The sequence below is a fragment of the Megalops cyprinoides genome, chromosome 23 (assembly GCF_013368585.1).
Source record: "Megalops cyprinoides isolate fMegCyp1 chromosome 23, fMegCyp1.pri, whole genome shotgun sequence".
Classification (NCBI taxonomy): domain Eukaryota; kingdom Metazoa; phylum Chordata; class Actinopteri; order Elopiformes; family Megalopidae; genus Megalops; species Megalops cyprinoides.
The window spans coordinates 21,060,045-21,087,123 of NC_050605.1; the positions used below are offsets into that span (position 1 = coordinate 21,060,045).

The following is a 27,079-nucleotide window of genomic DNA, read 5'->3' on the forward strand; positions in this document are numbered from 1 at the left end:
AATGCTATGCTGTGGACTGGCTATCTTTAACATGAACAAGAGAACCTTTCCCACACTAAACTTTTGGCACAGAGATACACTAGTTTCAATGGAAACCTAACTACATAGATCTAGAACTTCTGGCACAGAGATACATCTAATTTTAATGAAAACCTAACTCAGTAGAACCATTTCTTTACACAGCAGTTAAACATCTTACCTCAGGTTGTTAAACACAGTGAAGCAGAGACCAGAGCAGGGTACTTTAGACAATATTTTCTGCTGCTTTTATTGGGCTGTAGCTATTAGGGCCGTTTCCCATTGGCTCCAGGGTGACCGTTTACGAGGTGTGTGCTTTTCCCCGAGTCACTAAAAGACTCTGTCTCCCCTTGCATTTCCGATGTAACCTAGAAATTTGGAAACACATGATTCAGGCTCCCTTGAGCTCCCTTATCCCCCCTCACACCAACCCTACCCCCCTCCAGAGCCCGGTGCCTGTGGTGCCAGTGGCCTCATTAAGGGAGCGTGGCAGTCCTTTCCAGCGGTTCGTTAAACGGCAGGGGGGTCTGCTGTGCGGTTTCCTTTCATCCCCCCCGCCCCCGCACACTTTCCCGCTGCTTTAAAGTCGGAGCAGGTCAGCGGGGGACACGCAGGGTGACAGAGGAAGAGAGAAACACCCGGAAAAAAAATACGCTCCCGTTTCCTGCTTCCGAAGAGCCCCTTTAATCAGCTGTGCTTCTGCTGAGTCAGCAGCCTGGCCTCGCTCCCCGTGAGGAGGGGGGGAACCCTGGGGCAGGAATCACAGGAAGTGGTGCTGGGATGCGCACTGCAGGCTTCCTCCAGCAACTGCACAACACTGACCATCACCACACACACACAGTTACCCTCCACACACCCCCTCCAGTGGCCACACAACCACTGACCATCACCAGACAAACACACAGTTACCCTCCACACACCCCCTCCAGTGGCCACACAACCACTGACCATCACCACACACACACACACACACACACACACACACACACACACACACACACACACACAGAGTTGGCCTTCACATACCTCCTCCAGTGGCTCTACAGTCACAGACACCACACACACACACACACACACACACACACACACACACACACACACACACAGAGTTGCCCTTTGCACACTTCCTCTAGCATCCATTTATGTTTACACTGAGTCATCTGGCAGATGCTCTTACTCAAAGAGATTTACAACACTGATGCTTTACCCTCCTACCCTTCATGTATGCAGTGTCACAACTAAAAGTATGAGTAATTAAATAATAAAAGCATTATGATTGCTGCCACAGTAGGTGCAACAAAGGCTTTAAGGATACAGAGATTTACTTGACAAATATATTTGAGGTTAAAACATGAATAATCAGAACATCCAATGACCACCACCACACACAGAGTATTCCTTTACACACAGTACATGAATGCCATCACAGAGTAGTGTCTGGCAGGTTCTCACTGTACACCCAAAAGCCCAACATTCTCCCAGTAACGTTACCATGACAACATTCCAATGTCCTTAGTCTGCTGTGAACCTGAATCCTTCTGCACAATAACGCCTAAATTGATTATTAATAATAATAATAATAATAATAATATTGCTTTGGTGAATATTAATGAATATAGCCTTTTGTCCTGTCTGTGTAATTCATTAATTTGAATCAAACCCTGAAAGGTCTACACCTTATTCAAACACGAATGTCACAGGTAGAGAAGACAGACAGAAAAACCGAACTACAGCATAATTCTGTCAGCAGTCAAAGTATATGACAAAAGCAGCTTTGACGGACACGCAAAACGTAATGTACATATTCGTAGACTTCAGGTTACCAAGCATGTATTAAAACCTGCCATTCACATTTGCAGAGTCCTACCTATTGAATATACTTCACATGTAACAAGCCTACGCTAGACGCCTTACTTGAATCCATTCGCTGTCAGATTTTATATCTAAATTTAGGCATATCGATAGCTAGGTATACGTTACCTGTGAGACAGCGACAACAGAACGTCCTTCAGCAAGTGCATTTCCCCGCCTAATGTCTACACAGAAAGTGTGTAAACAATTTGATATTCTCTACAGCGCTACATCAAACAACCAATTGCACTTTCCTCTCTGGCGGTATGTCATATATACTTATTGTACAGACAATCCACTCTAGATAAAACACTGCAACGTGGATCAATAGGCAAACAAGCTAAATAATGAAGGCCGATGTTGAAGTGCGTACATTCGGGAGGCTGACGGCGAAATGAATGAACTGCGGAGGGTTTTGCGAAGTCGAAACGGAAGCGCAAAGCACAGTTGCAGGTACACTGGACCGTATTCCCCCGCAGCAGAAACGCGCTCCGTGCTCTGGAGCTAGTGGATCTACTACAGTCACGGCTAATGTTGCTAACTGGTTAGCTACAACAGCAGGGAAAAATAAATGGCAATCAGAACCGAATTCTGCATAGAACCGGTATTACTACATCTGACAGCTGGTGCACAAGTGCATGATATTATGGAAATCGCACATAGCTATCGTTCTTCCACGTTGGCTTATAAACAAAATAGCGGATCAAGAGTGCTTTACTAACGAACAAAACATCCCTACCCCTGCAGACGGTTTGGTACAAGACAGAAAAGTGGTCATCAACGAGGCTGGCCGGCGTGGCACTTACGGCTGGAACAAGCTGTATCTTTAGCTTGCTAGCCGGGTAAAAGTGAGTGTGATGTTCGTCGGACAAACAGGCGACATATTTTCACACATGCACGCTTTACATTCCGAGAGTTCTCCACCCCTAATTACAAAACATCCATCATTCCTGCTTTTCAGAGACCATTACTTTGACCACAGGCATATGTCCAGAGATGTGTGGAGTTAGCTAACTGAATATCAATGTCAAAACGCGTAGCGCAAAAGTGGGCAGTTGTTAGCGGTCTCTCAGCGTCACTTGCTAGGTAGACTAACGTTACCCAGTTAGCAGTAAACTATGTGCATGTTGCATGACATTGCTAGGACTTGTAACCGAACCACTGCATGCAGTAATGCATATTTACATCAATCAAAATACACTTGCTCGATAGGCATCGTGTGTTCGGCTAAAAGTTACACTTAAATTTCACATTGCAAATTAAAGCCCCACAAACCCAGGCTTACCTTCCTTGCCAGATCCCGGGATATAAATGGATCCTAGAAATGCCACAGTCAGTGTTTACTTCGGTTCTCCAAAGCTTAATCCACGCTGTATCATATTCAACACATCCACTATTTGGAGATGAGGGTCATAAATGCCGATCGGTGCTTTGATTATTCCTTTTATGTCGCGTTCAGAGTCCCGGGTCTTGCTTGGATCAGGCAGGCGTGTGCTACCACGGCCGTTCAGGCTTGAAGGCGCAACTTGGACAAGCAGCGACGGGCAGCACGGATCTCCGCGGAATCCGAGGGGTAGTCTGCAAAAAAAACAAAAACCCTACTGTACTTCAAAGGCAAAAAAACAGAACGCAATCACGGCAAGTCGTACAGCAAAACACTGTAAGCTGACTCGAATTACAGTAATCAGTAGGTACACGTTTCAATTTCGGGTCCCATGTTTGAAAGCCACTGCCGGTTATGATCACGCACCCCTTCGCACAGTTCGAAATGCAGCAGCGGCATGTTTTCACGCACTTTAATCCGATTGGTTCCCGCGGGGCGTGACGTTTAAAGGGGAGGTGCTACAGTGGAATTTACTTCGCTGCATCGAATGCAGAGCCGTGAAATGATGCATGAACTCCAATGATGTAACGGTAATGATAACGCGCCGAAAGAAGCAGTCACAGCGTCACACGTTGTTTATACCAGTGTCCAAGTTAGAAAAGCAAAAATAACCAAAACCACATTTTGCTTTTTCTGTCCCCTTGAACATTCTCCACAAGGTAGTTACCTATGTAGCAACTTGCTTCTGTAACTCTTCACACCATAAAATGTAAATGTAGAATCAATAGATTATATAGTTTTTGGAGTCTACAACCCTTGGTTGCTTTTCCTTAAGGCCAAAAGAAAAGCAATTATTGCCCCTGAAGCCTGACTTTGTGAGTCCATGTGTGTGCATGTGTGCATACATATGTTATCAGTTTATACAGCTGAATATTAATTTAGACAGTTCTGGGTTAAGTACATTGCCCTAGGGTACAACGGAAGTGCATCAGCTGGGAATTGAACCAGCAACCTTTGAGTTAGGAGGCCTGTTCCTTACAACTATGCTACACTGCTGCCCCAGTGTGTTCGAAATGACCCAGTGGTGAGGACTAACATTTCAGCCATCAAAGGGTGACATGTGTCGGCGAGGGCCTGGCACCGGCTCTGCTTAGCAATTAGGGCAGCGCGGTCCAGAAAGTGCCCAGACACACAATGGCCTCTGTGATTCGTTTTAGACTGAACACTAGATTGACTGAGATGTGACTGGAAAAAAAAGACAAGCTTTTCATGAGAGATCAAACACAAAGAAAATGCTTCATTCCCCCCCCTTGTTATTAGTCACATAACGCAGGGACCGCAGGTCAACGTTTACCACAAGGTGCAGTGAATATCTATAGAATAATGTGACACCATCTGCTGCTGACCAGTGTCAGCAAACCGTTTACTCCAGATGAGGCTCCATTTTACTCCATCTGGAGCAAAAAAAAAAGACATAATATGCTGTACTCTTGCTTTCTGTGTCAAGGAACCTTAGCAGCATATTTTGCATGGCCAGAACAAGCCCACATGGGAGGCCATTACCCTGAAGATCAACCTTTCACAGCGAGGCTAAACTAATAAGCCATGTTTCCTGTACGATGATGTGGCTTTGACCTTCATTGTTTTTAATTCTGGTCACAATAAGGTTTTTGTCTGCGCTACTGAGGCTAACCCGAGGTCTCCAAATTATTGACAGGGAAAGGTCAACAGCTTAACTCTTAAGGACGTCTGCCAACATACACAAGTAGTTTGTGCTGTAAACGCACCGAGTGTGGAACCACGACTGGAGCTTCGGCCTGCACCCATGTGGCCTAGCGGTGAAGCGAGAGAGTAAAAATGCCGCCTTATAAGGGAGTCTTCTCCTGAGAGCTCAGGGCGGAATTTTGTGTGCTTCTAAGTTCCACAGAGCAGTGTATTCACCGCTGTGTCGGCAACAGGACGGACATTTCCAGCACCATTAACCCTCCTCACATTACAGACCAGGGCATCCTCAGCGTGGAGTAAATTCACATGTCACTTCGTATCAGTAGAGAGCAGGCACGATCACTAAGCGCAGAAGTGCATGGCTGCACTCCATGGCCCGGTCGTCTGTTATTACTATCAGTGATGCTGGCATCTATCGCCTAATGAATAGCTTGAGTGTGGGAGCTGAAGTATGATTTCTGGTTGGTCCACAAACAACAGACAGCATCATCCGGTGCAGATATGAGTTGTGTTTTTCGTGGAGTACATCCTATTTCATCAACAAAAGAGAAAGGATATGCTGAAGAGAGAGGATAATAATTTAAAATGCTGACGCCATGTGCATGTGCTCTTATCTGAACTACTGTTCTATAAATATTGTTCATCTTTTTCTTCTTTTTCTTTCATTAGGTTAATATCCCTGTGGTAGCCATTTCTAAATGGTTATCTAAGTCTACAGAGTATGCATGACTGAGGTGTTAGAAGACAATATTAGGTGGGCTTTTGAATCAGTGTAAGTCAGACAACTGACACCAATTTTCAAGGGGCGTGTGGCGTTGCAGAAAGAGAGAAACACTAATAATTGCGTGCGAAGGCTCCAATATGGCATCTGTAATTTGCTCTGCGTAATAAATAATGAACAGAAAATGATGTCAGAAACTTCAAAGCCACCCAGAGGAAATTTGATCACATCTGTAGCAACACATTTGAAGGAAACTGTGTTGATAGGCCAACAAACACATTTTATCAGCAATTAATCAGAGTAGAGTTTCCTGGTGGTGTCTGTGTGGCATCATCCCCCCACATGATGTCTATTCACACTGCCGGGCTTTCCAGAAAAATGCTGCAGCCTGAAATAATGGCGAACTTTGATAGTTTAATTTATCTGGCAGCGTTAGGTCAGAAAATAATCTATCAACCTTGAAATGCATCCAGATATTTTTTTTCCCCAAAAGTCCATATCCATTACTCTGTGAAGAGAAAATAAGGCCAAGGCAACTGCATGCAATGTATGTCAAGGTTCACTTAATGGAAGTTGAATTAAGATGTCAAGATGTAATAAAAATTGAGGCACCTGTATCAGTCTATGCCATTCTTTTGTGATTATTTTATTTCATAATATTGAGAAAAATAATGATTTAATATGATCTGAAGTTTCACATGGAAAATGAAAATGTTTGTTCTCAGAAAAAAATGCATAGTGTGGTTTTTTTTTCAGTTGTTATGATTATGTGTCTGAAAACATTTGCTTCGAGTTTTTATTGTTCACAGCTGTGATAATATTTTGCTTTGCTGCAACACAGCAATGCTCATAGTGCGTTACCCGTTTGTCCAAGGTATGCCTTTCATCACATACTGAAATTGTGCCAGCATTCACAAATGATGACATATGCATCAACTATATATGCATTCTGTCATTGTTCCCCTGACAGCTATCAAGCCTATCAAACCTGACAGCCATCAAACTTAACTATATGTTTGAGTAGCAATGAAGCAGTAATTAATTGCTACATGGACTATTTAAAGGGGAAAGTGACACTGCTGAAAATACCATTCGCTCAACAATGAATAATTAACATCCTCTATAGATGCAAACTCGATACTGTAAATTAATACGCTGTAGTCTGTACATACGAAGAGTCCTCTTAGATTACAGGAATCACACTGAAATGACCCCTTTTATCTGTTCTAACAGCACTTTCCCGATCTAGTTGACTTAACATTTCATGAACAGCATTACATTACAAATTCAAAATATCTATGGTCTGTTTCCGTGCAGCCAACACAATGACACTTGCAGCTTGTCTCATTTCACTGAAAATACATCTGTGCATTTCAAGTAGGACAGGGAAAGACAAAAGTCCATTGTCTGCTTTCAGCATTTTCCACTGTAACAAAGATATTCCTCATACGATGCTTGTCAGAGAAGATTGACCTAGATGTGGAAGCAGGGGCTTGCTAATTAAACATACCACAAGGGGTTAGAGGATGGCAAATGACTCTATTTGACTTATAAGGAAGAAAGCATGCTGGCATTAAGCTATTAAAGGCAGCTAATGGGTACTAACGATACACCATGCTGAGGAGATATTACAGATATTACAGACCAAAACAAGACCCAGCCTCATCACTGCAGGTGATGTCTCTTTCCCTTAACAGACATAATGCATTTCATATGACACACAATACATAATCAGACTAATGAATCTGGGTTTGTTTTCCAAATAAGTCTAATTCACCAACACGCACAGCAAAATGCTAAATCCTGAAATTCGGTTCAGTAGACAAAGAGCTCTTACCTAATGCACATGTAACCCCCACCTACAGTGGGCGCGTGTCATGATGTCATTTTTTCCCAGCACGGAATTACGGAGAAAAATCTCTGATGTCGCACAAAAGCCCCGAGCGGCGGGCGGTATTCCCGCTGCCTGTGCCAGTCGGCGAGGGGACAGTGGTGCCACTCACAGGGGGGAGACGTGCGATGACAGCAGGAACAGCAGCGGCGGCGGTGGCGGTGTTTGCAGGGCCGGATGTCCTTGGTTTCCGCGGCTGCTCTCTCCTCACTCTCCTCCTCTCCCCACAGCGGGATGCAGCCTGGACCAGCGAGCGTTGCCGTGGTTACCGGGAGGAATTCTCATGTGATTCGGCAGCCGGGCGGGCGGGACGTAGGCAACCGAGGCGGCCCCCTCCTTCTCCTTGCGGAAGACAAGAAAGGTCCCTCCCTCCTCCCCTCCCAATCCCCCTCACAAAGAGAAGGTTCCTCCGCTGCCTGTGAGGACACAAAGGGAATGGAATCTTGAGAAGGAGGGCGGGGCCTTCGGGGGGGGGCTGAGTGACTGACAGACCTGTGTTAGTTTCATTGTTCTGTAGGGGGGGGCGGAGACTAAACAAATGAAATGTTCTTTTCCACTCAGGACACAGATACAACACCATTCAGTTTGCAGCGTTGCCCATATGCGGCAGTTTGACCTGCTAGCCTTATGCAGACCGCCTGTCTGTAGAAAGATATTAAAAGCTCTGGCATGGAGGAAACAGACACATCCCCTTGCTTTCTGCCGTGGAGAAAACAACTGTAGTGACGTGTGGACAGATCAACGGTATACCGAATGTGCACAATTCAGACCTACACACATAAACACCCACACACTTCACAAAACATCACATGGAGAAAACCTGCATAGTTATTATTTATTATTTATATTCCCTGCCAATAACGCTTGGCACGTGCCAATGTGTTGCTGCCGAATGCCGAATGCATCAGACCCCTCTGCACAGCGGGAGTATTCACATGCCCGTTCCATTAGCTGTGTTTGCAGAAAATGAGAGGGCTCTGGTGCCACATTCGGCTGCTGATAACAATGTCCATATGTAACAATGGTGTGGCAGCCACTGATTTCCTGAATGAACCGATACCGTTATCCTTTGCATGCCAACGCACTCCTTTCATCTCATTCAAGAATTGTGTTGAAGAATTATGAATTATGTTCTGTCTCTGTGAAAAATTAAAATGCAATTGCACGGAAATGCGCTGGCCCATCATAAACACAGACTTACACGAAGAGCTGCAATTATTAGTACGAGGACCCGCTTTGGATTTGCAGATGTTTCAGAGGCAGAGGTGGCGGAAGGGGCTTTCAGCTGAGCAGTGTCTTTATGCAGTGTCTGCCACAGAATCTTGTGGCCAGTGCAGTGCAGACATGAGTCCTGGTGGAGTATTTGTATATTGGGGCGCCAGTGTAGCATAATGGTAAGGAGCAGGGCTAGTAACCAAAAGGTTGTCAGCTTCATTCCCTGCTGGGGCACTGCTGATGTACCCCTGGGCAAGGTATTTAACCCACAATTGCCTCAGTAAAATATCCAGCTGTATAAATGGATAACATAGAAAGGAGTGTCTCCTAAATGACAATAATGTAATGTAATTTCTCGACCTGGATTTGATTCATTTCTAGCAGTGACAGTCACAAAGCACATTTACATGGTGGCTTTCCTCCCTTAACGCGCATTGTGTGATGCTCTTCTGGGTTTGGCACCGGGATCTTCATCAGTGTTATTTTAGACTGAACTTGCATTTTCCGAGGGCATTGGAGTACCGTATGAGTGAGATGAGACCGGACATATCCATCAGATCTGGGAGTGTGCTGCACAACCATTAAAACCAGCTCTCTGCGGTGCTTTAACTCATACGCTGTGAACAGGGACACTAATAAAAACACACAACACAGCAGTGGTGCTAAATGGCAAAAACAAGGAAGAATCTGCCTGACAGGCCCGAGAAAGCAGACTGTCTCAGCCTATGAGAGAGGTTGAGTCAGCTGGGGCGCTCCAGCACCATGCATAAAACATCCATTTTACTTCCAAGGCAATAACTGGGGCAGCTGAGGGGTGTAAATAAATAATGTGCAACCTGCCGCCACGACAGCACACTGCTCTCCGACAAACAGAGAGCGGCATTACAGCTGCGTAATGGGAAAAAAGCATTACAGCCTCGTAATGGGGAAAAAGCGTTACAGCCTCGTAATGGGGAAAAAGCGTTACAGCCTCGTAATGGGGAAAAAGCATTATGGGCCCATAATGGGGAGAAGGAATCACTGTCCTGTAATTTTATTAAGGTCTCTCGCTGGAGGAAAATATCACAACCTCTATGGCTCTCTGAAGCCATTCGTCATCCCCAATGCAAAAATAGTGTTCGCATTTATAAACATCTGATTACTCACTAAACCCCGACATTTCAATCCTGCACGGATGGAAAATAAGTCTGGTTCATTCACCACACAGAGGCCTGTTTTGAGGAAGGGCAAGAGGGAATGAGACAGAGAGAGAGAGAGAGAGAGAGAGAGACAGACAGAGAGAGACAGACAGAGAGACACACAAAAACAGACAGACAGATGCATAATTAGATAGATAGATGGACAGATAGACAGGTATGTTTTTGCTTTCCACAATGAAACATGGAAGACCCAGGAACACACAAGGTATATATTGTCTGCTCAGGCTCCCGATGCTCCAGTTCCTGGCAAGGACAGCTACTACCTGCCCAGTCACGCATAGTTTAAACAACTTTTAAACAGCCCTGGACTCTGCCCAGGGAATGACCTGGATTCATTTTCCAAACATGTCACATTTTCCACGGGGGCAGCAGAGGGTTAGATCACACCCAACAAGAAGGACGACAAGGAGGAAACGAATGATAACAAGGAAGGGTGTCACTCTCCCCTTGGTCTCTTTCGAACCAATGCTCCTGCTCTTAAGCTCAGAATGTACAATATAAGGTAAGAGCACACTTCTCTGGAGCGCTAATTACATGGGAATGTTGCAAATGTTGCCTGCTTTACGCACCAATGCCACGTCCTTCTAATTTAAATAGCTGTCTTTGATTTAGAACAGGAACTGCTTGCTAAACAACAAGTGATTTGTGAACATGAGATCAAAACTTTAGCACACAGGTATGTGTGAACATTTTATTATAACCTAGAGAGAGCAGGCACCACACACTCTCCTATCCGAATATACAAGCTAAATTTCCCACAGTGTCAGAATGACATGGTACCAGCATACCAGTCTCTGCATGACGCCTAAGGCCAGCCTACAGTATCAAATAAGGGTGTGTGGGTATATGAGATGTGCCTGGCATTCACCCACAGCTCTCTAATTTCTGTATCAACGTGCTATTCATCGTTATTATGTGCCAGGTGCTTAGCATGTTTCTGAAGGCGTATCCTTTTACATTTGGTGTGAGTAGACTCACCATCTGAAGGGAAAAGCCAGCCCACAGAGGGCTCAGTTACTACAGCGATGCATGTCCCACCGGGATCTCTTGCACATTGTTGACCTCTGACCCCGCCTAAGTCCAGTGGAGCCCAAACAACGCTACAGTGAGAGCTCTGAAGAGTTATTTTAGGTGCATGGGTTATGTATGTCTGCCCAGCTTTCTAAGAGGACTGGAAAGCTTTTTAAGCGCCATTGTGCCTAAGCCTTGTGTATCTACAGACTATAAATAACTGAGACTTGAAATGTATATGCAATATTGCAGCACTGTGTGTTGTGTCTGTGTCTGATTGTCTGGAGTCCTCCAGCAGAACTAAATGTGTGCCCCTGATTGGCTGGAGTCTTCCAGCAGGATTCCTGGTGTGCCTCTGATTGGCTGGAGTCTTCACTGGCTGCTCATTGGCTTCACCTCTGCAGTGATTTATGGCCTGTCTCAGTGAGCAGGCTCATGATGACCTCATAAAGGAGGGAGATGATGAGTGTGGCACGCCCATCATTGCCCGACACGGGCCAGTGAGCACAAGAAAGAAGCCACTCAGCTCATAAACGCAGTGCTACAGTGCTGGAGACATACGCTCTCACAAGGATAATCACACGCAAACACACACATAGAAACACACACAAACACACATGCACACACACAAATACACACACACACATCCACACACAAACACACATGCACACACACACAAACACACACAAACACACATGCACACACACACAAACACACATGCACGCACACACACACACACACACAAACACACATGCACACACACACAAACACACACAAACACACATGCACACACACACAAACACACATGCATGCACACACACACACACACACACACACACACAAACACACATGCACACACACACAAACACACATGCACGCACACACACACACACACACACACACACACACACACACACCACAACCGATCTAACTCAACAAAACTGGCAGCACACCTTGTTCACACAGGCTTGTGTGCATTAAACGAAACTCACTTTGCAGGTAAAGTGATAAGAAAGGTAGTTCACAATTCCATCTCTGCCCTGCTAATACCCCATCTGTGCTGAGGGTTTCATGTTCTGTGAAAAGGGGGAATTACAGCAGTTCCATTTCACTGGACTTTATCATCATCAAGAGGAGTAAACTACCTGAATCCTGCGTGAGTCTGCAGTGCATCAAATCACGATACATAATACACTGTCCAGGCTATTGGATAAAAGATACACAGACAATCATTTATTGTGGAAATCAGCTATGTTGTCAGGCTCTTCCTGATCTGCTCATTCCATTTTTGATTCTCGACGCCCTTCACAGAGGTCATGTGACGTATAACGAGACGCATCACATGTCATGGACACTAAGCGCGATCAAATTCAACTCGGGTTCTGTTTTGTGTGCATAAATAATTCAAAGGTAAAAGTCACACTTAGGGGCTATCTGTGAGTGTGTAGGCAGTCACTGACTTCAGACACAAGCACTTAATGGGTTAAATGCAAACGGCTGGCCTTCTTGCCTCTAAATGCCATGTAGTGAAAGACAGAGAGGTCAGGATTGGGAGTGGATTCAAGGTGACCAGACCTCCAGCCACCTGTTGTTTTCTGAGCTGCCTCTCCTGTTCTCCCGGGCCAGGTAGACCAGTACTGTGAGGGTGGGTTATCAGGTATGGTGCATATTCAACATCTATTTAGGAAAATCATAGGTAAACATTGCCGAGCAAATATCCAGACACAGCTCAGGAATTTGTCCACCAGGCTAAAGGTGCTGTAATACCAAAATAAATAATGTCCTCTGTACTGGGATGCCCACTTTCCCCAGTACAGGTCTGCTCACACCATCTAAACAGCATTTCACTTTCACCTTAACTCAAGCTGTAAAAATTTGCTGCCAGCTAACGAGATGCAATCATAAGTATTACAGCTCCCTAATGTCTTTTGAGTTTGTCAAAGTGAAGTCAAAGCAGCCAAGAGTCAAGGCAAGTCAAAATGAAATATTTACATTGTTGAAACATTACTAAATATAAATCGCCGTTTTAAGCAGTGTAAACGAAAGCAATGTGGACACATGTACATTTAATTTCCTCTCATCCAATCACCAAAAACCCAAGCAAAACAAGCCTGATCCTCTCCAGTCTGCCTAAAGTACAGCTTGCATCGCACGCACGGTGGACTTGTTGGCCTTTAAATTGCAGTGCTCGGCGCTATATTTGCATTGAAGACCTCAAACGGGCGCCGTGACCGTGTTAAGATGGCAGCCGTGGTCTGGGACCTGGTCTCAAGCTTGGCCTGCGTCTCGTCCGCAGGGATTCCTGGATCAGAAAGAAGATTCTTGCGGATTCTGCTGCCTGTCCATGCTAACAAAAGGTCAAAAATATCCCGACCCTGAAAAACCACTCTGCAGTTGAGATACTCCCCTAAAATAAGCCTGGATTACCAAGATCAGGGGTTCAGGGGGGTTACGGCGGTTACCGAGTCCTCTCTGGTCCCTCTGAACCCTGCGGCGAGGTTTACTGGCTGTTGATACAGCAGCCAGATTTCAGCCTGCTCCTTTATTCAGTCCGCAGAGACATGAATGACATTAACAGTTTAAGGAGCAGCTTCTCCAGTGCTGAAGCCCAGCGGGTCACTTCCTTTTACCATCATGAAGATGAGAATGCACCAGTGTGAGACTGAGACAAGGGGGTGGTGTTATGGGGATTTATGGAGACTCTACGCACACAAACAGGCAACCCTCAGAATGCTAATCAGCCGGGCCCTCTGTGGAGTCCTCTCTGCTCTGGAGGGCCTGATTTCTATCGCACTGTTTACACTCAGAGTCTTAAGTCTGCACTGAAACATAAATATGCTTCTTCACTAAAGCCTGCCTTAGATGGAAATGAAGATTGAATGTAGGAACAGTGTGTGGCTGAGTCTGGATTGTGTGTGTGTGTGTGTGTGTGTGTGTGTGTGTGTGTGTGTGTGTATGCGCATTCACGTGTGTTTGCACACTGTGGGATTAAACACTGTTTTATGTGTTTGTGCCTTTTTGTCAGTCTAATCACAAGCTGACAGTTTAGTCTGCTCCAGCCACCCCCACCCCCCCCCAGCCCTCCCTCCAACGCTCAAAAACAGGGAATTAAGCATAATCGGTTGCCATAGTAAGCCAATCTTCCCGCCGTGTCCTGCTCAGGGACCCAGAATGCACTTGGCTGGGGCACAGCTTGACCGATGACAACACCCCGCTCAGACCGGAGCGACGCAGCGTGGTTTTACTGATGAGATCCTCCAGCCACACACTCGCAGACAGCCCCTGATTGGACGCTTTGTCTGCTCCCAGCATGCACTTCTGCACAGCCTCACAGAATATGCATGAGCGGTGTAAATAACAGGCAGACATGGGCAGGAGGAGCAGAACAGGATAATCCACTGTCCTGTCCACACAAAGACCGCTAACCTTATGCAGCCGATGCCTCCATGCCTTATCAGGGCCCGAGCTTCTGCCGCAACGCACTGCTAAACTGGGCGTTTGATAGACATCATTATAATAATCAGATTAATACGCCTGACTGCCCTGCAGCTAATTTGCCTGCACATGTAAAATACTCAGATTGTTTGAGGGCTGCGGAAAAAAAACTCACAGAGTAAGTATGTGTGGAAGCAACGTTATTTTCTGTTTGTGTTGTGAAACCGGACGTGCGTGCGTGTGTGTGTTTTTATAAATCCAATTAATTAAAGCACAGAGACAGGAGCAAAAACCTCTCCGGCTCTTTCTTGCATGGCGCATGTTGTATAATCACAGCGTCATAAACACACCCCCCACGCGTCTCCTGCATATGCCCTGGGGGTAAAACTTGATGATTCACCTTCGACTCATGTTTTTTTTTTTTTTTCCAGCTGATATTCTTGCAGGCGGTATCGATGATGTAACGCAGAGCCACCATTGTGTTTGTTCATTGTCTGTCGTCGCACAAACGGTTCACTCTGTTCTGGGGCGTTTGTTTGCTAGTGTCCTCCACCAGCATTTTAATTGCAGTCTTGTCCACTGCCAAGTGCTGGGCTATTCTCTCTCTGCGTCTGTGACATGACAGAGGAAAACTGCCATTTCTGAAGAGCCCTGCTTATATAAGGGCCATACAGTAGCTCCCTGTCACTGTGCATTAATAGATCAGGCATTGAAATGAGTATCTCATTGAAATCAGACTGGGAAAACGTTGCAATGTTAAGCAATTACCAAACACTGTCCAAGCACCGTGGAGAAAACAGGAGCAGAGACTCTGATCCAAACTCCGAGAATGGGCCAATCAGAGAGGAGACCGTACTGTGCTGTCATCCCTGGGAAAGTTTGGTCAGTTTCACTCCATTCATCCTCAGATTTATTGCTTCCACAGTTTCTGTTTTCTGGCTGCCAGTTTCAAAAGATCCAATTCCAGAAAAATGTTAGTCATGTTCAGCATACCTTTCCGAGATATGATAGATATCATTTGTCTCATCTTCAGTTCTGATTCAAGATGAAACTTTCCCCTTGCCTGTACAAAAAATTATATATTGAGAATATATTTCAGAAAAAATATATTTTGGTAAATTATTGCTGTTGTTATATTTCAATGTATTTCTGATTTGTATTGATACATTCCAATTATATTTCCAGTATATAACTGAGCAACGTATTTCTTAGGATATTGTGATATATTTCATGTATGGCTGGCTTTGTTCTAATTTTGAATTCACCCAGATTCTGTGACGCTGTCACCATACTAGCAGAAACAAGCAGTGTCCCCCTCAATAACCATCACAGTACAAGAACAATCAAGCGCTGTGATGTCTACATAGTAACACTGTCACTGTCTCTACACATACAAACACTGTCCACATTGCTAATGTTGCTATTCTGCCAACGCAAAAAAAACTTCATTTCACTCATTAAAACTTAACCTGAACCCAAACACACTTCACTCAGCCACAAAAGGGCCAGGCAGTCAGCAAGCTTGTCCTTTTATCTGCCTTTAGCTGTATATCACTTGGATATTAGCCTTGTCTCATAGACTTGCACCTGTGTCTGCAGGAGTATCAGGTCACTTTACTTGATCCAACTTTGTGGCATAGGGTCAACCACTGTTAAGCCCTGGTTCACACAGTGTAAGCCTCATTAAACCGCATCTCAGCTCAGATGGTCTCTCATGCTGTGACGAGAAGACAGCACGTGACTCTCAACGTCAAAATTTCGATTCTGCTGTATTGTACCTCAGGAAAGCCCCCACCAAATACCGATGCACCAAGCCTGGTCTGACACTGTTGTTAGTCTGGTCTGACACTGTTGCTCATTTAACTTGAATGGATACACTTGTTGTTCTGTTGTGCTGGAAGTCACTCTGAATAAGAGTGTCTGCTAAATGCAAGTAATGTAATGCAACTTAAGTGAGCACTGTTCATCTAACGAGATCACAGTGAGGTTTCCCAGCACAACTGCACCAGCAAGTAGGATAGGTTCCCACAGAAATGTCCCTTAGGCTGTAGCCCCCGCCTGCAGCTCTATCTCTGCGCTCTTCCAGTGAGGGATTGCTCCGAATACACATCACTTTGCTGCAGCTGTTTAAATATTGTGACATGTGATCTGAGACCCACACAAAGGGAGCTTTTTACACAGCCATGGGGACAAAGGCAAGGAAAACAAGGCACTCATCTGCCTGGAACAGCCCCCAAATTCTGGAGAACTTTTAGCCGAGGGCCTAAACGGTGGAAAAGTGAAAAGCAACTTTTCTCTTATGAGTCCTGCTCCCTGCTGCTGAGCTACAGTGGTAGACTATAATATTAATACATATATAAATAAAATTAAAAAGCAGGTAATGTATCTAAACAGCCTTTTGACTGGTGTCAAGGCAGATAAGAAACAAATTCAACAGATGAAGTAACTAAATTCCTCATCTATCGAAGAAGCGGGAGCAGTTTTTCCTTAAATCTGTCTTCACTCAGAGGCTAATTTAGCCATTTAAACAGCAGTTTAATTGCAAACTTTAAAAAAATCATTCTGCTGCTAAACATCGGCTTAAATTCAGCCTGACGTGCTCCCTGTGGTAATGGAACATCGATCTCACTGAACAGGGAACGCCTCACGTTTAAATGCATTTGACATTTCATGGCATCATTTCGCAATTTCTCTGCTATGTCCTCCAGCGTTCCTGCACAATTACATGAACGTGTGCAACAAGTGTGAAGCTCCCATGTAGAAGTCTTGCATTGCAAAGTTGACCAGATAGCAATTTAAATCAAAATTTTTTTTCTGATCTTAAAACACATTGTGAACACCCAGCTTTTGCCCGTTAAGTCATGCAGTTTATTAAATTATAGAAAGAAAAGCATGTTGTCGACTGGCAAATCTCCACAACAAACTCCTCACTTGCACGGCACCTGGAATGTGGAGGCAGATCATCTGTCTAATGAATCTGACATCTTAATTAGGCAGCATAATCGAGGTACCTGATGCAGGGTGTTCAAATCATTTCTAATGACCAGCAATGCATTCACATAATCATCAGTAATTACTCAGGCCTGCTGTGCCAGCAGCACTGTAAACGATGTCAGCGTCCTGTTTTCATTTATGACCAAAGCTATGCATGTTACCACGCTCCGGTTTATTCCTAGGCTGTAATTAGAAGGTCTCCCTGCTTTTAAAATATCAGCATGCTAAAAGAAATCTCCATCATCTTCAGAACACATCCTCAAGCTGCAGTGAGATGAACGGCAATGATGTCATGTAAAACTATTCAGATAAAAAAACCCACACTCAGCATGGCACCAGCCCATGAAATAACTCCTCAGCTCGGCTTTTCAAACTTAAGAGTTCAGAAGAGAAAGCGAATGGTACAGTCCCAGCAGGTCCGAAGTGAATGGCTAATTAATTCCCTCTGGTTTTCGGTCAACGGAAGTGCAACCTAAACATTTCTGTGGCTCAGCATGGTCAGATGTACACCCTGATTTCAGTTTGCCACAAAAAATATCGTGTGCAAATGCAGCTCCTGTGACAAGAAAGAAAAAGATCAAAGATGTAAATGTAAGTGGTTAAATCTGCCCGCGGCTGATGCCAGCTCTCCAGATCTATTTACTTGAAAGGTTTACTGAATCACAAGAGAGGTTTTCCTTCCAGGCAGCTGTTACCGAGTGAGGCCGAAGGCCAACACCACAAAACACAGCATTGCACAAGGCCAAAAGCTGAACCTGTCCAAAACCCAGGAGCCAAACTTTCCACAGCTACTTCTAGCCCATTGGAAAATGGAACTGGACCATGTTTTCTGCTTATCACCATTCCTGCTGAAAAGAACAAATTAACAAATAACATTTTGACAGCTTTTCAGTTTTCATTGTTGTAACACAATTTTACAAGAAAGTCATACTTGATGACACATTCTATGAATAAAGAGACGTGTACTACACCACAATTCTCAAAGCTGAAAAATGTGTTCAGATCTGTAATGCCTCACTAGTAACTTTCACATATCATTCAGCCCTTAGAATGACAGAAAAAAAGGAAGCATGTATGTTATTTGAGATTAAGTAGTGAGCAAATGTTTGTCTGGACCTCTTTTAAAATCAATGACAATTTCCCAGCAGCCATTGCTAGATTCTCTGCTGCAGATGAAAATATAATCCCTTGAGCTCTCTAGCCAATCACTGAATTCATAACACAGTGGTGATGTCACAGTAGGATTGGAGTAAACTGACACCATATGGTGGCCAGCGCCCACTGTGACCCAGGCGGGGTTTTACACTGATGCAGTCCACACCATGTCCCTCACTCAGATTCATCAAAGGATTTGTGCTGCTGTTGTTTTTCTATCACTGAAACTCCAACGGCACTGTGTTTGTATTCGTGTGTGTCTGTGTGTGTGTGTGCATGCATTCATTTGTGTGCGAATGCGGATGTGTGGAGGTGTGTGCATGTGTGTGCAGACGACTGTGTGTGTGTATGTGTGTGCAGACGACTGTGTGTGTGTATGTGTGTGCAGATGACTGTGTGTGTGTGTGTGTGCGCGTAGTAAATGAGCACTCGTGCATCCAAGCTTGCACATGTGCTGAGATGCCTGGCATAGCAGCTGCACATTCAGTATGTCAGCCCATCTCTTTACATCTGCTGGACAAGCTTATATTTCAGTCAGGACTGGGCTCAGTGAAAAACACGACTTTGCCAGACCCAAACCCGTCATGTCCTTGTTTTGATTTGCACTGAAGGGAAAGTCAGTAGTCTGCCCCAGCCCAGGTCACCCTCTAAAGCCTGATCAATCTTCCTTTCACTCATTTTACCTTACTGGAGAAATGCAATGGACTGGACAGATGACGATAGCTACTTTAAGCGCATTCAGACAGAATAAGTCCTGCTCTCTGTCTCGTCCCTGGCTAAATTAGGCTCCTTCACCCATAGCTTGAGGTGCTTTCCAGATTTCTGGTCTGTTCATAATGACCAGTTATTAGGCTGTTAAAAACAGCAGCAGCAGAACCAGAACAAGCCAAAGATCTGAACAAAGGTCAGTAGCAAACAAGGTATTGGAAACTGACAGTCAACCATCATGCTATGTTCTGGCTAATGGAAAATCACAGCTTATTACTTTAGAAATGGGAAACATGTTTTGTTTTGTTTGGATCTTGCTCTGTTGCTTTATTTTTAACGAGAGCGGTTAGACGTTTGAGCCGACTAAATCGTTGGCAGAGATTTTGGTTTCGAGTGCCTTTTGGCATGGAATGAGTTGTCCATGTTAACAGACAGGGGAGAAATGCATATCTAGACTGTAAAATTCTCCGAAGCCCTCACTGAGAGTGTGTGAGGTTTGTGTGCTGGCTGCAGGCTGGAGTCTGTCCTCAGAGATTAGAGGCTCTTTTGTTTTATGAGACCAAGAGATCTCTCAGCTTGATTCATATCTGTCCCCCGGTCTTCCTCATAACTTCAGCTGAAGAGATCTCTGACCTCATTGTTCAGCTCTCAAACTGGGCTCAGGCAGAGACGTTGTCATTCCTAAGGCTTAAGAGAAAATGAAGGAATCTAGCTTGCCTCAGCGTCGAGGACCGAGAGTGGTGCGATTAGTCAGAGTTAGTCTGCCAGATCAGCAAAACCGGCAGCCAGCCACACAGGGAGCTCAGAACAGTGCCAAAGGAAGACTCCCTCACATGACTAACGCGGGCCTTTCGGAGAAAGCCACGTGCACGTTGTAATATTTGGCTTTACGAGAGGTACACCGCCAGGGAGAACAACATTCTGCAGGACTGCACCAGCCCAAACCCCGTAATTACGCGTATCCTGGCAGAGTGTGTGCCCGGCCGCTGGTTGGGAAAGTTCTCGGCGTCTGTCATGGAGAGAGTGGTGCGTTTCCATGGAGCCCATCTTCTGAGGCCGCTCCAGGAGGCCTTGCGGTGGTTTTGGACTCTGAGGCTTCACCATTTCAATGGAATTTGTCCTTCTCAAGGAATTTCCCACTCAGAACATCAAACAAACCTTGAAGCCGGGTTTTATTTCAGACTTGCGTAGGCCAAGTAAGCCCTGGTGAAAGAATAGACAGCCAGCACAGGCCTGCCCAGATCATCCTTGCCTGAAGACCTGAGCTTGGAGAATTGTTGGGGTCAACATCTTACTATATACTTACACATGATACACCAACAGCACAATTAATGGACTATGGGACTGTTCTATCCACCCCTATCAGAGAGATTCACACTGCACAGAATCTGCATCTGTGTCTAAACTGCATGAATATCCCATCCTAACCTTACCTTGACCTCCTGGTCAAAATGGCAAACCCTGCGACATCCAATCATGTTGAAATACAGGTGTCAGAAACCAACAGGAGAATGGAGCAAGTTTTGTGAACTTACCTGTAAGAGTGATACAACCTTGGGTTTCAGACAACAGGCAGGCTATGATGCATGCAAAAGCCCTGGACACTCAGCCTGATTTGGTTTAGCTGTCAGAAGCCTCCTCTGCTGTTAAAGGTGAGTAGAAATGACCGACAGACTCCGAGGGGTACATCTACACTCCCACTCTCATTTCGATCGGGGTGGGGTCTGGACAGACAGAGACAGACAGCTGCAAGGGGATCAGGGATCACCCCGACCCGACCCCGCCTCCAACCCCCTGTTCCAAACCACACAGGCATGTGCAGACGTGCTGACCACACCTCGGTTTCGCCCTCTGATCTGCTGACCCCAACCCCCCCAACCACGATATCTTTCTGCTGACCAACTTCTATCTGTCAGACGGCTCCGTCAGCCTAATGCCTAAAGAGGGTCACACGACTTAACACTCACCTTTATTGAGCACTGGCTCACAAACTGAAACACTGCTGAAAGGGCAAATCATACCAAATCAAGCAAATCATATCTTACACATCTTATTCCCAAGCAGATCACTTGTAAGTCGCTTTGTATGAAAGCTTCTGCCAAATGAATAAATGTAAATGTTAAAATGTAAAGCAGATGGGTTATTTGTGAAAATTTCCATTACAAGTTCAAATTCATTCATAAGTATGATACTCACATACAAGATTACATGCATAGGCTTGGCATTTTCTGATCAAGGCTGTATTCCAAATTGTCCTGATCATGAAATGCATTTGGTATAATTTTAAATAAAAAAGAGATGAGTACATGAACACAAAGGCACTGTAAATACTTAAATTCATCACTACCTCTCATGAAAGAGTGTTCAGTGAATCATTGTTATTCACCCGTCAGTAATGAGTGACAACTCTTTGCACATGTCAGATATCACACTGGCTATTACGTCAGTTTTTTACCCTGTTATTAACTGAGCATTATGCAACAGAAACCAGACATGCAATACAATAAGCACATGTTCATCTTGTCTCTAAGTTTGCAGAAAAACTGGCTCTGGCACAGAAAACCAGCCACATAGTCATATTTCGAACGTGGCAGTGGATATGCAAATCTTGCAAAATTTGAGCAATGTGAAACTGTCCTTGGTTAATTTTTCTTACTAGTGATTGAAACGGCAAACTCCTCTATAGGGTAGCCATGAGGCGGAGGTCCCAGGCTGTGTGCATCACTGCAGGAATGGGGGTTGCCTTGCTCTCCAGACATCCCTGCATTAAGCGTATCAGATTACCGGCAATGTCTCGCTGCCGAGTGAACAGAGAGAAGGGATGAGATCAGAGACGTTTTTACTGCATGATCAGCCGGATATTTACAGGGCCTGATGTAAGATGTACGCTTCTCCTGCATGTAAACACCCCCCACCCGCCTGCACCCAAGGCCCAAACAGGGGCTGCGAGTCCAAGCAGAACCAGCGCCACAGTCACTGAGATCCCTCAGAACACTGCAGAAACTTCCTTCACACCCAACTGCCAAGCTTATTCCTTCAGCACATCCAAAGGAAAGATGTAAAATCTGCCATCCTTTTTTCACACAATGCCTCCTCACAGAGCAGAAATGGAATGGAACAGGAGCACATCTTCCGTGTAACACCTCCACAGAGAGCCCTCAGAACACATCCTGTGGAATTTGGGCAGGGACCACAGGAAACAAGCGGTGTTAAACTTCACAGCGTTAAACGTGGAGACATCTTGCACGTCTCTCCGGATAAGAGCATCCACTAAGCGAGAAAACACACCACACTGCAATTGGAGGCAACCCTGGTTCCTATGGAGAGAGACTAAGCTCATCAAACTCAGTGCTTAGACACAAGGCGGGTTCACACGGCAATAGGATATACTGCATCATTTCTCAAGCACAGTTCCTGTCAGTTTGACTTAACATTGCCACTTGTGCGAATTTGCAGGCAGTGCCATGTTTAATTCCTGTTTGTGACTGCGGTTAGGATCTCTCTCTGTCCGGAGTTACAGTGCCATAAGTTTGCCCTGGTGAAGAAATCTCATTTCGTGCCTGCGCATTTCAAATAAAGAGGTAGCTCCCTGCACCAACACGGCTCTGGTTATTTGATCACGCTGGCCTACAGCAGACAGCAGGACCAGGCTGTGCGCAGGGAAACAACAGTAACCCGATACGCTGGAAAATTACTACAGGGTGACAAGGTGAACATGGCCGTAGCTCTGAGGCCTGACGTGCAGTACAGCTGAGCGCAGGTGTCCAGGTACGCAGATTCGATACCTCTGTAGCGCTCTTACGCACCTCTGCTGGGTGCAGACCGGGCTTTACCGCCGTGAGATAGACAGACGCACCCTTCCTAACCCCCGTAATCCTGCCTGGCGCTGGGATTCAGCCTGGAATGAGGATTAATCTGGAGCGGAGGAGTCAGGTAGTCACAGGGGAGTCAGGCCTGTCAGTCTAGTGCAGACACTAGACCTCATGGCTCTTCAAGGAGGATTCCAGACCCGTAACTGCAGCGAAGCCTTCAAAACAAACTCCAGTGTGATTTTCAGAGCACTAACACCCAGGTTCTGAGAGGCCCCAAACAAGAACCAGCTCTGTCCCACTGCCAGAAAGTCACAGTGTAAAATGACTGAAAAGAGCAAGTCCACCCAGTCCATTCTTGGCCTGCGGGACATGTCTCTGCGGAAGCCGCCTCCCTTGATATGTGTCACAGGTGTGAACTTTCACACAGAGGAACGCGGTGGGATCTCGGATGAAAACTCAGCCTTAGATGCTGCAGTTCTTCAGATCTCCTCATTTATCAGACTGTTTTCAAGGAAGCTGCCCACCTGTCGTGGCGTGTAGCTTTGGAACAAAGAAAAATGCTTTATCTGTGGGACAGCTTCCACAGGGAGCACAAAGAAAGAATGCTACCTGTTTTAGGTGCGCTTACAGGATATCCTGGCACCTCTCCAACATGAGGCCCGCCAAAAAAGATCAGACGGCCCGATTCCCAGTTAAACACTGCACACGTCGTGTTTTTAAAAGCCGTGTAACTGCCCCAACGGGTTTGTCACGGGATTAAAAAAAACTGCAGTGAAAGCCGGCGGAAAGCTCCTGCTTCTCTGGAAGTGGCTCCTCCACAACTCAAAGAAAATCCTGAATATGGCTTACAGAGTACATGTCGTCGGATTTATGAGCCTTTCGCGGCTTCCTGTTTTGCTCCCCAGACAAAAGGATCGCAGCTACGGAATGATTAACGGTCTGCAGCCAGCCCTTGAAGGGGAAAGCCAGAGTCAGAGTAAATTGCAGGTTTCGGGGAGACAAGTGGTACTGAATAAAGGCAGAGCAAGGCAGAAATAAACTTGCCTTCGTACGAACTTGAAACTGAAACATCCTCCACGTTGGCATAAGAGCCGCAGACAGCGGGCTGCAGCGATCCAGGATAAGCAGCAACCAGTCAACAGAGAAAAATAAACACTATGGCATCATCACCGCCGTATTAAAAAAATCATAGCAGGATAATATTGAGCAAGCACTTTAGCGTAGTGACTCAGTGTGTGTTTGTGTCAAAAGAGATAATATAATAAGAGTAATGGATTTCCTGGAAATGTTAAAATGTGTTTTATCCTCATCCCCTGCCGTCTAAAGTAGTGTTCTGGTGACTCCGGGGGTGGGGGGGGGGGTGGTGAAACCAATTGCGATGTTTAAATCACTCCAGATTTAGCTGAACAACGCAGCTGTTTTGTCATAGCTGAAGCACGCTAATCTGAAAAATGTTTTCGATGGCGTTAGAATGAATTTACACCGAAAGGTGATTTGATGTGACTGAGATGCAGGGACTGTACTACTGTAATGGTCATGTACGACAGAGACACTCATGCTGGAGCAAGGACACTGTGAAATGTGTTACATAAACTTTCAGAACGACACAAGTTTCAGAATGCTGAGTGACGTCAATCACATGGCATACACACATACTGTATATCTGTATATAGTGTGTTATATAAAAAAAAATTACACACGGACCTATGAGCAATTTAGCTTGGAACCATCTGTGGATTCTTACATAAATCAACTCAAAATGATAATCATTCGAAATATATTATGTAATTTTTTTTTAAGTTGTGGTGTCTTGTATTTTAATTTGGCCTCGGATAAAAAAATCTCCAGGCTGTAATATAATATGATTTAACAGAGACAGTACAGCCATTTTAGATTAATACAGGATTACTCATATCTGATAGGTATGTGAAGCCACCCACAGGATTTGACTTGATGATTTGACTATAACCCCAACCCACACCTGTCTTAATAATCCAGGAATGGGATAGAGGCTAAACAGCATGTCTGCCTTTCCAACAGTATCAAAACCACATCCACTGCCAAAGATGCTGTGAAAGAATGCTCACAATCTGAGAGAATCTGCTCTGAGTCATCCACTCCTCACATCCATAACACTGACACTGAAACATCCACTGGCCACATCCATAACACTTTCACTGAAACACCCACTGCTCACATCCGTAACACTTACACGGAAACATCCACTGCCCACATCCATAACACTTTCACTGAAACACCCACTGCCCACGTCCGTAACACTTTCACTGAAACACCCACTGCCCACATCCGTAACACTTACACTGAAACATCCACTGCTCACATCTGTAACATGCAAACTGAAACATCAAAAGCTCCCAGCCAGAGCATCTACTCTGAGATATCCACTGCTCGCATCCATAACACTTACACTGAGACAGCATTAACAGCACAGAGAGTGGAGCAGACATATCTGCCATCCACAACAGAGGAGTGCAGACAGTATCATAGCAGCTCTTTAGACTTGGACAGAAACTGTGCTCTCAGAGAGAGGGTACCAGGCCTGTGCGATATAAAAACATATGACAAGCTCACACGCCAAAACCAGCCCTCTGCTCCGGTCTCAAGCATTCGGACCCGGCTGGCAGGCCTGGCCGTGATCCCCGGCTTGTATGAATGACAGCGATTCACATCCTATCCCGTCACATGAGCAATGTCTCCCACGCCGCGCGGGGCCGAACAATGTCACGCTGTCCCCTGCCCTGACACAGAGGGGCTGTCATTCCACAAAACGCCACACGCGGGCTCAAAGTGGAGAGAACCAAAAGGAAGCGCAGTGTTACGTGAACAAGCCAAACGCAGGCTGACCATTTACAAGAATTATTGCGCTTGTCTGCCGTCCATCACTGCTTTCGTGAGAAGCCGTGACAGCAGAACCGCAGTAGCTGACGTCTCCTTAGCTTGTGAGCAATACGGCTTCTGCCCTGACAGTTTCAAACGGTTATGGCAACACAGTTACATCTGTTACACAAACACAGAAAAGGCTACGGGTTCTTGCTTTGCCTCCGTCCGCGTAAAGAGTATAAATATTTTGCATTGGCTGTAGGAGCTGCACTGCACTGTCCCATGGTACCAGTTGTGCCGAGCTTGGAGAAAAATTACCCTTTCATAACACACAACCCCCCCCAACCCCCCTGCCCCCCGTCCCCCACCCACCCACAATCTCCAGAACATCGACGCCAGACAAAGAAATGAAAAATATGACCCAATTACATTCTAAAGGCATCCCCGGGGCTTTGAAAGAAGCAGACAGCAGGCCTGAGAGCCACAGCACCACGTAGGCCATCCATCTCCTCGGTACCGTAATCTCCCGACCCCGACGGGGATGGAAAAGGGGTCGGCCGGCGCTAAATAGCTGTGCTGTCTGGGGATTTGAGCCGCCGTGTGGGTGAGAGGCAGCTCGGGGAGGTGTCTGTGACTCGCGTTCACCTCGGCTTCCCCCGCGGCTTTGTGGCGTTCTCCGGGTAAACGGGGCAGAGATGCGAACGGTGTTCTGTCAGAAGGGCAGGAACGTTAAAAACAGGCCGTCTCCAGCTGGGTGGAGCCCTCACAGAGCTGTGAAATCAAGCTGGAGCGGCCTCTTCGAGCAGCGTTTCTGCCTGCAGAGATCTTATCAAAGAAACACACCCTGATCTGAGCGTGCTTTATGCTCTACACTCTTCTGACAGCAGCACAGCAAGCTGTGTCTGGACTCCTGTTGCACTCAGTGTGTATACTGCAAGCTCTTTTGGAAAATAATGCATCCATCATTGAAAAGGTTACAGGTGCTGGTTTATAGCCACAACACTGGAGACATGCAGCCAGATGCACAGGGTGGCAGGGATAGAACACTGTATAATTGAGTGTGACAATCATCATTTCATCGTTAGAATTCCTTCCACATTATTACCCTTTATCCACAGAGATACAGTCACTCCACAAACACCAGCTGGACGGCCAGAGAAAGAGCTAGCATGCAGCACT

At 45.6% G+C, this 27,079-nt stretch overlaps 1 long non-coding RNA gene across 1 annotated transcript in view; it reads right to left on the reverse strand.

The window, feature by feature from the left end:
- The window catches only part of LOC118770607, a 45,431-nt gene that overhangs the window by 16,997 nt on the left and 1,355 nt on the right, over nucleotides 1-27,079 (reverse strand). Inside the window, exons 2-3 of the long non-coding RNA XR_005004561.1 lie at nucleotides 7,477-7,946; nucleotides 3,155-3,447 (exon numbers count right to left, since the gene is read on the reverse strand). This is a non-coding gene — a long non-coding RNA (uncharacterized LOC118770607). The remainder of the gene's footprint in view (nucleotides 1-3,154; nucleotides 3,448-7,476; nucleotides 7,947-27,079) is intronic.